This window comes from Stegostoma tigrinum, chromosome 1 (genome assembly GCF_030684315.1).
Source record: "Stegostoma tigrinum isolate sSteTig4 chromosome 1, sSteTig4.hap1, whole genome shotgun sequence".
NCBI classification, from domain to species: domain Eukaryota; kingdom Metazoa; phylum Chordata; class Chondrichthyes; order Orectolobiformes; family Stegostomatidae; genus Stegostoma; species Stegostoma tigrinum.
In genome coordinates, this window is record NC_081354.1 from 166,781,820 (window position 1) to 166,797,310 (window position 15,491).

A 15,491-nucleotide genomic window follows, 5' to 3' on the forward strand; every position below is an offset into this window, starting at 1 on the left:
CTGGCTTTAATTTCATGCTAGAAAAATAGGATCTGGACAAACCAGATGGGTTGTGCCTCCTCCTGGATACCACCCCCAGGCCTCCTATCCTCCCTCGACCTCTTCATCTCTAACTGCTGTCGAGACATTAACCGCCTCAACCTCTCCACCCCTCTCACCCACTCCAACCTCTCCCCCGCAGAACGGGCAGCCCTCCGCTCCTTCCGCTCCAACCCCAACCTCACCATCAAACCCGCAGACAAGGGTGGCGCAGTGGTAGTATGGCGCACTGACCTCTACATCGCCGAGGCCAGACGCCAACTCTCCGACACCACCTCCTACCGCCCCCTCGATCATGACCCCACACTCGAGCACCAAACCATCATCTCCAACACCATTCATGACCTCATCACCTCAGGGGGCCTCCCACCCACAGCCTCCAACCTCATTGTTCCCCAACCCCCCACGGCCCGTTTCTATCTCCTTCCCAAAATCCACAAACCTGCCTGCCCTGGTCGACCCATCGTCTCAGCCTGCTCCTGCCCCACCGAACTCATCTCCACCTATCTGGACTCCATTTTCTCCCCTTTGGTCCAGGAACTCCCCACCTACGTCCGTGACACCACCCACGCCCTCCACCTCCTCCAGGACTTCCAATTCCCTGGCCCCCAACACCTCATCTTCACCATGGACGTCCAGTCCCTATACACCTGCATTCCGCATGCAGATGGCCTCAAGGCCCTCCGCTTCTTCCTGTCCCGCAGGCCCGACCAATCCCCCTCCACCGACACCCTCATCCACCTAGCCGAACTCGTCCTCACCCTCAACAACTTCTCTTTTGACTCCTCCCACTTCCTACAGACTAAGGGGGTGGCCATGGGCACCCGCATGGGCCCCAGCTAGGCCTGCCTCTTTGTAGGTTACGTGGAACAGTCCCTCTTCCGCACCTACACAGGCCCCAAACCCCACCTCTTCCTCCGGTACATTGATGACTGTATCGGCGCCGCCTCTTGCTCCCCAGAGGAGCTCGAACAGTTCATCCACTTCACCAACACCTTCCACCCCAACCTTCAGTTCACCTGGGCCATCTCCAGCACATCCCTCACCTTCCTGGACCTCTCAGTCTCCATCTCAGGCAACCAGCTTGTAACTGATGTCCATTTCAAGCCCACCGACTCCCACGGCTACCTAGAATACACCTCCTCCCACCCACCCTCCTGCAAAAATTCCATCCCCTATTCCCAATTCCTCTGCCTCCGCCGCATCTGCTCCCACGACAAGACATTCCACTCCTGCACATCCCAGATGTCCAAGTTCTTCAAGGAGCGCAACTTTCCCCCCACAGTGATCGAGAACGCTCTTGACCGCATCTCCCGTATTACCCGCAACACATCCCTCACACCCCGCCCTCGCCACAACTGCCAAAAGAGGATCCCCCTCGTTCTCACATACCACCCCACCAACCTCCGGATACAACGCATCATCCTCCGACACTTCCGCCATCTACAATCCGACCCCACCACCCAAGACATCTTTCCATCCCCACCCCTGTCTGCTTTCCGGAGAGACCACTCTCTCCGTGACTCCCTTGTTCGCTCCCCACTGCCCTCCAACCCCACCACACCCGGCACTTTCCCCTGCAACCGCAGGAAATGCTACACTTGCCCCCACACCTCCTCCCTCACCCCTATCCCAGGCCCCAAGATGACATTCCACATTAAGCAGAGGTTCACCTGCACCTCTGCCAATGTGGTATACTGCATCCACTGTACCCGGTGTGGCTTCCTCTACATTGGGGAAACCAAGCGGAGGCTTGGGGACCGCTTTGCAGAACACCTCCGCTCAGTTCGCAAAAAACAACTGCACCTCCCAGTCGCAAACCATTTCCACTCCCCCTCCAATTCTTTAGATGACATGTCCATCATGGGCCTCCTGCACTGCCACAATGATGCCACCCGAAGGTTGCAGGAACAGCAACTCATATTCCGCCTGGGAACCCTGCAGCCTAATGGTATCAATGTGGACTTCACCAGTTTCAAAATCTCCCCTTCCCCCACCGCATCCCTAAACCAGCCCAGTTCGTCCCCTCCCCCCACTGCACCATACAACCAGCCCAGCTCTTCCCCTCCACCCACTGCATCCCAAAACCAGTCCAACCTGTCTTTGCCTCCCTAAGCTGTTCTTCCTCTCACCCATCCCTTCCTCCCACCCCAAGCCGCACCCCCATCTACCTACTAACCTCATCCCACCTCCTTGACCTGTCCGTCTTCCCTGGACTGACCTATCCCCTCCCTACCTATACTCTCCTCTCCACCTATCTTCTTTTCTCTCCATCTTCGGTCCGCCTCCCCCTCTCTCCCTATTTATTCCAGAACCCTCACCCCATCCCCCACTCTGATGAAGGGTCTAGGCCCGAAACGTCAGCTTTTGTGCTCCTGAGATGCTGCTTGGCCTGCTGTGTTCATCCAGCTTCACATTTTATTATCTTGGCTTCTGCCTGTACACAGCTTCGACTGAGTTCCTGTGGGGCTGTTTCCTCATACTATTGGGAGGGCTTTAAACTAATGAGGCAGACATGTGGGAAAAAAGACAGGATAATGAAGATGAACACTATGGTTCCTAAAAGCATTGAAGATACATTTGGCACTAGTAGAGAGAATAGCGAGTTAATAGATGAAGTGGGATGTGACAATATGTGCCTTTTAAGAGGGATTCAAAACATAGAACATTACAGCACAGTACAGGCCCTTCGGCCCCTGTCATACCGATCTCAAGCCCATCTAACCTACACTATTCCATGTATGTCCATATGCTTGTCCAATGATGACTTAAATGTGCTGAAAGTTGGCGAATCTACTACCGTTGCAGGCAAAGCGTTCCATTCCCTTACTACTCTCTGAGTAAAGAAACTACCTCTGACATCTGTCCTATATCTTTCACCCCTCAATTTAAAGCTGTGCCCCCTCGTGCTCGCTGTCATCATCCTAGGAAAAAGGCTCTCCCTATCCACCCTATCTAACCCTCTGATTATTTTATATGTTTCAATCAAGTCACCTCTCAACCTTCTTTTCTCTAATGAAAACAGCCTCAAGTCCCTCAGCCTTTCCTCGTAAGACCTTCCCTCCATACCAGGCAACATCCTAGTAAATCTCCTCTGCACCCTTTCCAAAGCTTCCACATCCTTCTTATAATGCAGTGACCAGAACTGTACATAATACTCCAAGTGCGGCCGCACCAGAGTTTTGTACAGCTTCACCATAACCTCTTGGTTCCGGAACTCGATCCCTCTATTAATAAAAGCTAAAACACTGTATGCCTTCTTAACAACACTGTCAACCTGGGTGGCAACTTTCAAGGATCTGTGTACATGGACACCGAGATCTCTCTGCTCGTCTACACTGCTAAGAATCTTACCATTAGCCCTGTACTTTGCCTTCCGGTTACTCCTACCAAAGTGCATCACCTCACACTTGTCTGCATTAAACTCCATTTGCCACCTCTCAGCCCAGCTCTGCAGCTTATCTATGTTTCTCTGCAACCTACAGCATCCTTTGTCACTAACCACAACTCCACCGACCTTAGTGTCGTCTGCAAATTTACTAACCCATCCTTCTACGCCCTCATCCAGGTCATTTATAAAAATGACAAACAGCAGTGGACCCAACACCGACCCTTGCGGTACACCACTAGTAACTGGTCTCCAGGATGAACATTTCCCATCAACTACCACCGTCTGTCTTCTTTCAGCAAGCCAATTTCCCGATCCAATCTTTCAGCAAGCCAATTTCCGATCCAACTTTCTGTACTATTTGTTCTGTACTATTCTTCTCAAAGAAGAGTTATAAACCCAGTGACAAGGTATCTGTGCCATGTAAAGCAGAGTAAATAGCTTTGGATTTTCTTTATAAAGTTAGGTAAAAGAAGCATGAGTGAGTGGAGTCAGGCTTACACAGACCCAGGGTTTTAGCTTTTTGCTTTTAGTTGATGAAGCTGGGATTTTGGCTTGAAGCTGCAAGCTAGCTTTCTCTGTGCTGCTACAAAATGCTGGACCTCTGCCTGTTGTTAGATTCATTCTTCCAGCTTTGCCTTTCTGCTAGACTAGAAATAGCACCCGAACAAATCTCTTTTGCTGAATTTGCCTTTGCCAAGGTTGTGTTTAGGGGATACTGCTATACTGCAACAGTCATGAGTAGTAGTTAAGTATTATATTATTTTGTTCAGTATTTTGATAGAATTAAAGTTATGCCAATTCTTATTTTTGTTTGTATTTTAACTGAGGTGTAAGAATAATGTGTGACAGCTTAAAGCCCAGTAGTTTGACCAACTGAATAATACCTGGAATGTAAAGACTTACACTCTCCTTCAAATAAGATAAAAGTTAAGGTCTATGGAATCTCTTTGATATGTTTTAAGGCGTTTGGCCTAGTCCATAAGAGGGAGAATGGAAAAAAAAATTAAATCTAAATCCAGGTTACTGTGCACATATGTGAATGCACGCACAGGGAGGTGATGGCCCAGTGGTATTATTGTTGGACTGTTAATCCCGCAACCCAGATAACATTCAGGAGATTCATCTTCGAATCCCACCATGGCAGGTAGTGGAGTTTGAATTCAATAAAACATACCTGGAATTAAGAATCTATTGGTGACCATGAATCAATTGTCGGGGGGAAAACCCATCCGGTTCACTAATGTCATTCTGGAAAGGAAACTGCCATCATGGCCTACATGTGACTCCAGACCCACAATAATGTGGTTGACTCTTAACTGCCCCCAGGGAAATTATGGATGGGCAATAAATGCTGACTGGCCAGTGATGCCCTCATCCCATTAATGAATATGGAGGGAAATGCATGTAGTACAGTTAACATGATTTCACAGGCACAGATTGTCTTTTGAATTGTGATAAGAGGTTAAGAGAAGGGCTGTTTAACATTTCTGGGCACAAGGTGTTTGGGTAGAAAATAAAAGGATGTAGCAGTTTTGGTTCAGGAGAGCATTGCCTTGCTGGTATAAGAGAATGTCTTTGAAGCTTCAATGACAGAATTGTGCTAGACCTCAGGAAAAAACAATGTAGTTGTTTAATGTAGTCTATCGACCACCAACTAATAGGAAGGATTTAAAGGAACAAATTTAAAAGGAAATTTTAGTTATGCCAATGCTATAGAGGAGGGATTATGTTGGGCTTCAATTGCAACACCAGTAATCCAGTCTATAATTGAGTTAAGGGCAGTGAGGTGTAAATATGCCTAGATTGCACTCAGGATACTTTCATACAGCAGCATGTGTTCATCCTTTCTAATTAGGCTGTACTGCTGGACCTACTTCTTGGAAATGACATAGACCAAGTGGCTTCATTGTCAGTTGGGCAACATCAAGGAGACACTGATTATTGCATCATAAGGTTTAGGATGATGGTGGAAAATGATGTCAATCACAGGGTTATACAGCACAGAAACAGACTCTTCAGTCCAAATCATCCATGCCGACCAGATATCCTAAATTAATCTAGTCCCACTTGGCAGCATTTGGCCCATATCCCTCCAAATCCCATCATGTACCCATTCAGATGCCTTTTAAATGTCATAATTGTACCCCTCCAACGAGTCCTCTGGCAGCTTATTCTATGAATGCCCCACCCTCTGAAAATGTTCCCCTTAAAGTCCCTTTAAATCTGTTCCCTCTTACCTTAAACCTAAGCCCTTTACTTCTGGACTCCCCTCCCTGGGAAGAAGACCTTGACTATTCTCACTATCTATACTCCTCATGATTTTGTAAATTTCTGTAAGATTACTTTAGCCTCCAATTCTCCATTAAAAAAAGCCTCAGCCAATTCAGCCTCTCCCTATAGCTCAAACTCCCCCAATCCCCGTAATACCCTTGCAAATCTTTTCTGAACCCTTTAACATTTTACACAATTGTTCCTATAGCAGAGAGACCAGAATTGAACAAAGTATTCTGAAAGTGGTCACACCAATATCCTCCACAGCTGCCACATGACATCTCAATTCCTATCCTCAATGTCCTGAACAATGAGGCAAATGTCCCAAATGCCTTCTTCACTACCCTGTCTACCTGCAACTCCACTTTCAAGGCCACATTCTCCAGGGCCCTACTATTAACTGTATAAGTCCTGTCTTGATTTGCCCTATCCAAATGCAACACCTCAAATTTATCAAATTAAACTCCATCTGCCACCCTTTCATTCTATTGGCCCATCTGATCAAGGTCCCATTGTACTTTAAGATAACCTTCTTCGCTCTACACCACCAATTTTGGTGACATCTGCAAACTTATTAACCATGCCTCCTACATTCACATGCAAATCATTTGTATAAATGATGAAAATCAGTGCAGCCATCATGATTCTCACAGCACACTGGTGGTAACAGAGCTCCAGACTGAAATACAACTTCCCTCCACCAACCTCTGCCTCCTATCTTCAAGCCAATTTTGTATCCAACTAGTTAATTCCCCTTGGATTCCATGTGATCTAACCTTACTAACAAGTCTACCATGTGGTACCTTGTCAAACGCCTTGTTGAAGGCAATACAGACAACATTTACTGTACTGCCTTCATCAATCTTCTCTGAAATGGAGCAGCCTTGATGGGCCAAATGGCCTAATTCTGCTCCTACATCCTATGGTCTGTAGGCATTTAAATCATAAAGGAGTGGTAATAGAATGAGTAAGATTGATTAGAGAGATTTAAACATAGAGACATCTTTAACAATAAGGAGATGCTTTCTAGGCCATAGTGACGGGGAGGAAATATCAGTCGATAGAAATGTTTGAAATTGATAAAGATGTAATACTAGACAGACTAAATAAGTTGCATCCAAAGATACTGGTGGAAGTAAGAGTGAAAATTTAGGGGATACAGACGATAATCTTTCAGATATAGAATCCCAACAGTGTGGAATCAGGGCATTCAGCCATTGAGTGTATACCAACCCTCAGAACAGCATCCTACCCAGACCCACCCATCTTGCATTTCCCATGACTGATCCACTTAACCTGCACCTAATCTTTGGACTGTGGGAGGAAACCAGAGCACCCAGAGGAAACTTACACAGGGATGGGGAGAATGTGCAAACTCCACACAGATTGTCACCCAAGGGTGAAATTGAACCTGGGTCTCTAATGCTGTGGGACAGCAGTGCTGACCCTCACTGAGACACCATGCCACTAAGATTCAGGAGAGGTGCCAGAAGCCTGGAGCATTGCTTCGAGCTTTGTTTAGGAAATGTAAGGGCCACGCACCAATCACGGATCTGTCAGTTTAATTTCAGTGGTGGGGAAGCTTCGAGAGACTATTTTTCAGGATAGAATGAGTAATTACACAGAAAGAGGTGAGTTATTCAGAAATGCCAGCATGGATTTCTGAGGAAGGCTTCATGTTTGACCAACTTGCGTAAGATTTTTTTAGAAGAGTTAACACAGTTGATGTAGCATACATGGATTTTGAGAAGTGTTTGATACAGCACCATATAACAGACTCATGAGGTAAGTTATAGCTTATATTATGAAAAGGTCAGTAGATATAAACTGCTGAGTGATAGAAAATAGACAGTAAGAGTCAATGCACATTTTTTGGGCTGGAGGAAGATTTGTAGTGCAGTTCCTCAGGTGTCAGTACTGGATCCCTGCTTTTCCTAAAATCTGTTAAAGAGCTGGATCTTGGAGTGCAGGGGACAATTTCAATGATTACAGATGACACAAATGTTTGAAGTTAGACACAAAAGTAAACTGGACAAGGACAGTGTAGAACTTTGAAAAGATAGTTAATCAATGTGTCAGCAGGCGTACAGTTCACAGATGAGCTTCAATGCAAAGAGGTGTGTGTTGATGTATTTTGGTACAAGAAAACATTGAAAGGCAATATGAAATAGGGGTGCAATTCTAAAGAGGATGAAAGTTCAGGTGGAATTGGGTATATATGTGCACAAATCATTGAAGGTGGCAGGATAAGTGGAGAGATTGGAGAGGGGATTTGATAGAAGTTTCAATATCATGAACAGGCTGGAGAGAGTGGGTGGTGAGTGACTATTCTTATTTGTAAAATGAACTATAATGACAGGGACATTGTGACTTGCAACAGAAGAAATATGATGAGAAAATTTTTTTTCGCGCAGTGAGTATTTAGTTTATGGAATGTGCTGTCTGGAAAAGTGTGGAGGCAGGTTCAATTAATGCATTTAAAAGGGCATTGGATGACACTCTCGATAGAAGAACTATGCATGGATATCAGGAAAAATGGGAGATTGACACCAGGTAATGATGTTCGGTTGAAGAGTTAGTACGGACATGAATAGCTGAATGACATCTTTCTGCACCACAATTCTTCTGTGATTGTGCATTCCAAGCTCAACACGTGACCCACTAGATTCCACCACCAACCAGGACTACCAGCTACTCTGAGCATCTCCCCCAATAATTGGACCTCCCTGGTGGCTCCCTGCCACAACTGGACTACCCACCTCTACCCAATCCCCAACCCCTGCCCCTGCCCCCAACCAAATTGGGCTGCTTCTGATTGCTACATTCATTCCTGCACTCCACAGTCTATTTCTTGCCCAATCCTTATCCACAATGTACCTACTGCTCTTGTCTATTTCAACTGTAGCTTTAGAACATAGAACATAGAACATAGAACAGTACAGCACAGAACAGGCCCTTCAGCCCACAATGTTGTGCCGACCATTGATCCTCATGTATGCACCCTCAAATTTCTGTGACCATATGCATGTCCAGCAGTCTCTTAAATGACCCCAATGACCTTGCTTCCACAACTGCTGCTGGCAACGCATTCCATGCTCTCACAACTCTCTGCGTAAAGAACCTGCCTCTGACATCCCCTCTATACTTTCCACCAACCAGCTTAAAACTATGACCCCTCGTGCTAGCCATTTCTGCCCTGGGAAATAGTCTCTGGCTATCAACTCTATCTATGCCTCTCATTATCTTGTATACCTCAATTAGGTCCCCTCTCCTCCTCCTTTTCTCCAGTGAAAAGAGACCGAGCTCAGTCAACCTCTCTTCATAAGATAAGCCCTCCAGTCCAGGCAGCATCCTGGTAAACCTCCTCTGAACCCTCTCCAAAGCATCCACATCTTTCCTATAATAGGGCGCCCAGAACTGGACGCAGTATTCCAAATGCGGTCTAACCAAAGTTTTATAGAGCTGCAACAAGATCTCACGACTCTTAAACTCAATCCCCCTGTTAATGAAAGCCAAAACACCATATGCTTTCTTAACAACCCTGTCCACTTGGGTGGCCATTTTAAGGGATCTATGTATCTGCACACCAAGATCCCTCTGTTCCTCCACGCTGCCAAGAATCCTATCCTTAATCCTGTACTCAGCTTTCAAATTCGACCTTCCAAAATGCATCACCTCGCATTTATCCAGGTTGAACTCCATCTGCCACCTCTCAGCCCATCTCTGCATCCTGTCAATGTCAATTTACATTGGAAGACTTCCCACTCACCTAAGTGGCAAACATTTTGGATGTGTTTAGAAAACGTACACCAACCAATTTTACCCAGATCTTAAAAAACTAGCAAACCAGTTGCCAACTTTGAAGCAGTCCCTCATCATTCCCAAACTTCTAAACAAATTTCCAATCCTATCCAGTCTCTGAGAGGGCCCTGGTTAGCTTTGGTTTCATATTCTATACCTACTGACAAGTCTAGTTCTTTTTGCCAGGTTCCAATTTGGAAAATATCATTGAGAAATCTACATTCCCACATTCTGTTGTAAAACTTTTATTTATTTGTGTGACGTGGGCTTTGCCGGCTGGCCAGCAATTACTGCTCATTCCTAATTACCCTTCAGAAGGTGTCTTCTTGAACAACAGCAGTCCACTTGGTGTAGGTGGAGCAATAATTTCACCCAGTAACAGAACAACAGCAGTCCACTTGGTGTAGGTGGAGCAATAATTTCACCCAGTAACACTGAAGGAATGGCAATGTAATTCTAAGTCAGGATAGCGAATAACTTGGAGGAGAAATCGCAGGTGGTGCTGTACCTATCTATCTGCTGCCCTTGTCCTACTGGAAGGAAGGTTTCCCTCAAAGGAGCTTGATGAAAAGTGTGAATAAACCAATGGTTATGCTGTTCTGTGTGCAGGCAGGACAGACCCAGCAGAGGGGATGGCACAGTGGTATACTGTTGCGAAGGCGTTGCTCTAGGAGTCCTGAACATTGATTCTGGACCTCATGAAGTCTCATGACTACAGGTTAAACATGGTCAAGGAAACCTCCTGCTGATTACCACATACTGTCCTTCCTCAGCTGATGAATCGGTACTCCTCCATGTTGAGCAACACTTGAGGAAGCACTGAGGATGGCAAGGGCATAAAAAGTACTCTGGATGGGGAATTGAAATGTCCACCACCAAGACTGACTCAGCAACAATACTGCTATCGAGTTGGCTGGGTCCTAAAGGACATAGCTACTGGACTGGGTCTGCAGCAGATGGTGAGGGAAGCAACAAGAGGGAAAAACATACTTGACCTCATCCTTATTAATCTGCCAGCTGCAGTTGCTTCTGTCCTGACAGTATCGGTAAGAGTGAACATCGCACAGTCCTTGCGGAGATGAAGTCCAGCCTTCACATTGAGAACAAACTCCGCCATGTTGTGTGGCACTATCACTGTGTTTTGTACAGATCTAGCAACTCAAGATTGGGCATCCGTGGGCCATCAACAGCAGCAGAATTTTACTCCAGCACAATCTGTAACCTCATGGCCCAGCATATCCCCCACTCAACCATTACCATTAAGCCAGGGGATCAACCCTGGTTCAAGGGAGAGTGCAGGAGGTCATGGCAGGAGCAGCACCAGGCATACCTGAAGAGGGGGTATCAACCTGGTAAAACCACCAAGCAGGATTACTTGCACTCCAAGCAGTGAAAGCAGCAAGTGATAGAGCTAAGAGATCCCACAACCAATGGATTAGATCTAAGCTCTGCAGCCTTGCCACATCTAGTCATGAATGGGGGTAGACAATTAAACAACTCACTGGAGGAAGAGGCTCCACAAATATCCCCATCTTCAATGATGGAAGAGCCCAGCATGTCAGTGCAAAAGATAAGGCTGAAGCATTTGCAGCAATCTTCAGCCAGAAGTGCAGAGTGAATGACCCATCTCGGCCTCCTCCAGTGGTCCCCAGCATTACAGATACCTGTCTTCAGGCAATTCGAATCACTCCATATGATATCAAGAAATGGTTGAAGACACTGGATCCTGCAAAGACTATGGGCCCTGACAGCATTCCAGCAATAGTACTGAAGACTTGTGCCCCAGAACTTGCTGCTGCCCTAGCCAAGCTGTTCTGGTACAGTTACAATGCTGGCATCTACCCGACAATGTGGAAAATTGCCCAAGTGTGTCCTGTACACAAATCCAACCCAGCCAATTACCGCCCCATCAGTCTACTCTCGATCATCACTAAAATGATGGAAGGTGTCATCAACAGTGCTATCAGTAGCACCTGCTCAGCAATAACCTGCTCAGCGATGCCCAGTTTGGGTTCCGCCAGGGACACTCAACTCCTGATATCATTACAGCCTTAGTTTGAACATGGACAAAAGAGCTGAATTCCAGAGGTGAGGTGAGGGTGACAGCCCCTAGATATCAAGGCTGCATTCGACCGAGTGTGGCATCAAGGAGCCCTGGCAAAACTGGAATCATTGGGTATTAGGGGACAAACTCTCCAGTGGTTGGAGTCATAACCAACACATAGGAAGATGATCATGGTTGTTGGTGGTCAATCATCTCTGCTCCAGGTTAGTGTCCTCGGCCCAACCATCTTCAGCTGCTTCATCAACAACCTTCCCTCCATCATAAGGTCAGAATTGGGGATGTTCTTCAATAATTGCACAATATTCAACACCATTTGTGACTCCTCAGGTACTGAAGCAGTCCATGTTCACATGCAACAAGATCTGGACAATATGCAGGCTTGGGCAGACAAGATGCAAGTGACATTTGTATCACACAATTGCTGGGCTATGACCATCACCAACAAGAGAAAATATAACCACTGTCCCTTGACATTCAATGGTGTTACCATCATTGAATCCCTTACTATAAACATCCTTGGGGTTACCATTGACTAGAAACTCAACTGGACTCACCACATAAACATACTGGCTACAAATGGCTCCCCAAAGCCTATCCGCCATCTACAAGGTACAAGTCAGGAGTGTGATGGAATACTCCCCACTTGCCTGGATGAGTGCAGCCCCAACAACACTCAAGAAGCTTGGCAACATCCAGGACAAAGCAGCCCACTTAATTGGCACTACATCCACAAGCATCCACTCCCTCCACCACCGACACTCAGTAGCAGCAGTGTGTATTATCTACAAGATGCACTGCAGAAATTCACCAAAGATCCTCAGACAGCACCTTCCAAACCCACAACCACTCACATCTAGAAAGACAAGACCAGCAGGCATATGGGAACACCACTTCCTCCATGTTCCCCTCCAAGTCACTCACCTTGCTGACTTGGAAATATATTGCCATTCCTTCACTGTCATTGGGTCAAAATCCTGGAATTCCCTCCATAATAGCATTGGGGGTCAACCCACAGCAGGAGGACTGCAGCAGTCCAAAGGGACAGCTCACCGTCACTTTCTCAACAGCAGCTTGGGATGGGAAAGAAATGCTGGCCAGCCAGCGACACGCATATCCCACAAATAAATAGAGAAAAATAATTGTAAGTTGAGGCAGTTTCTGTAGGAAAAATTGTTTCTATTTGTCCTGCGCATTGAATTGAGATGAACCGGCTGACTTGTAACTCATGTCCATGTACTTCATAACCTGCACTTCCCTTCGACATATGGAACCTTCCAGAAATAGGGATGGGACTTTTGGGTTTTTGTCTTTTCTACCATTTTTATACATTTCTGCAGTGCATTTTGATAGCCAGACCCTTTTTCCCAGGGCCAAATGAGTTAAACTAGGGAGCAGAATTTTAAGGTGATTGGAGGAAGGTATAGGGGAGATGTCAGAGGTATGTTCTTTACACAGAGAGTGGAGGGCATGTGAAATGCACTGGCAGCAGTGGTAGTGGAGTCAGATACTCGAGAGACTTTTAAGCGACTCTTGGGTAGGGACATGGAGGAAAGTAAAATGGAGGGTATGCAGGGTAGATTGATTTTAGTAGGGTAATAGATCGGCACAACATTGTGGGCCGAACAGCCTGTGCTGTACTGTACTGCTCTATGTTCTATGTCTTAAGTCCTCATTAAAAGTATAAAAGACTGCATTATTCTACTAATATCCAGCCTGTTATAGTTAAGATATTAATGTCCCTGTGGTCCAACTCCAACCGTCTCTTTCTGAAAAAGCAGTGATTCACCCATTAATAAGTATGAGAACATAACCTTTATAACCGGAACAAACCATGAAAGCCAGTAAAACCCATCAGTTTTTGATCAGTGCCACATGTTGTACATTGACAAACTATCCTGTTCTCAATTGCTTATGGTGTGTTACTACACCATTCAAAACAAAAAAGCCTTAATTACAACCTGTGGTCTGGCTTGAGTTAATTAAATTCAAGCAAAGTGGTATGAGGCTTCAAACACACTTAGCACTGTGGTGGTGTCTCTTTGTCAGAGCCAGAAGGCCCAGGTTGAAGTCCCATCTGCTCTAGAGGTGCGTCATGACATGCCCTGATGGGAGTTGGGGTGGTTGCTAGTGTAATTGAAGATTTAGTCCATATGTACGGTCTTTGCTAGTCTGGAGTTCCCCGTTGTTCTTGCGTTCTACCATTATGTCCAGGAAAGGTAGTTGGTTGCTGTTCTCTTCTCCTTTTGTGAATTTTATCCCAGGAAGTTGCTCATGGGTCCATGGGTTTCTTCCAATTTTGTCCACTTGATAATCATGAAGGTGTCACTTACATATCAGACCCAGATTGGGTTGTATATTGGGAAGCTCTGTCTGTTCTGACATTTGCATGACTGCTTCTGCAATCCCACTGGTGTTTCATTGATTTGCTTGTATGTGCCATCGTTGAACAAATAACCAAAAACAAAGTAAATTACAGCACAGGAACAGGCCCTTCGGCCCTCCAAATCTGCACCGATCCAGATCCTCTTTCTAAACTTGTCACCTATTTTCCAAGGATCTGTACCCCTCTGCTCTCTGCCCATTCATGTATCTGTCTGGATACATCTTAAATTACGCTATCGTGCCTGCCTCTACCACCTCCGCTGGCAACGTGTTCCAGGCGCCCACCACCCTCTGCGTAAAGAACCTTCCACACATGTCTCCCTTAAACTTTGAAATTGTTGAAATTGTGACCCCTAGTAATTGAATCCCCTACTCTGGGAAAAAGCTTCTTGCCATCCACCCTGTCTGTACTTGTCATGATTTTGCAGACCTCAATCAGGTGCCCCCTCAACCTCCATCTTTCTAATGTAAATAATTCTAATCTACTCAACCTCTCTTCATAGTTAGCGCCCTCCATACCAGGCAACATCCTGGTGAACCTCCTCTGCACCGTCTCCAAAGCGTCCACATCCTTTTGGTAATGTGGCAACCAGAACTGTACGCAGTATTCCAGACGTGGTTGAATCACAGTCCTAATACAACTGTCACATGACCTGCCAACTCTTCTGCTCAATGCCCTGTCCAATGAATGAAAGCATGCCATATGCCTTCTTGACCATTCTATCGACTTGCATTGCCATCTTCAGGTACAATGGTCCTGAACACCCAGTTCTCTCTGTGCATCAATTTTCCCTGGGACTTTTCCATTTACCGTATAGTTTGCTCTTGAATTGGATCTTCCAAAATGCATCACCTCACATTTGCCTTCATTGAACTCCATCTGCCATTTCTCTACCTAACTCTCTAATCTATCAATATTCTGGTGCATTCTCCGACAGTCCCCTTCACTATCTGCTACTCCACCAATCTGCGTGTCATCTACAAACTTGCTAATCAGACCATCTATATCTTCCTCCAAATCATTTATGTATATCACAAACAATATGGTCGCAACACAGATCCCTGTGGAACACCACTGGTCACAGTTCTCCATTTTGAGAAATTCCCTTCCACTACAACTCTCTGTCTCCTGTTGCCCAGCTAGTTCTCTATCCATCTAGCTGGTGCACCCTGGACTCCATGCGACTTCACTTTCTCCATCAGCCTCCCATGGGGAACCTTATCAAATGCCTTACTGAAGCCCATGCATATGACATCTACAGCCCTTCCCTCATCTATTAACTTTGTCACTTCCTCAAAGAATTCTATCAAGTTGGTAAGACATGACCTTCCCTGCACAAAACCATGCCTTCTATCACCAATAAGCCCATTTCCTTCCAAATGTAAATCGATCCTATCCCTCAGTATCTTCTCCACCACTGACGTCAGGCTCACCGGTCTATAATTACCTGGATTATCTTTGCTACTCTTCTTAAATGAGGGGACAATATTAGCAATTCTCCAGTCCTCCGGGACCTCACCCATGCTCAAGGATCTGCAAAG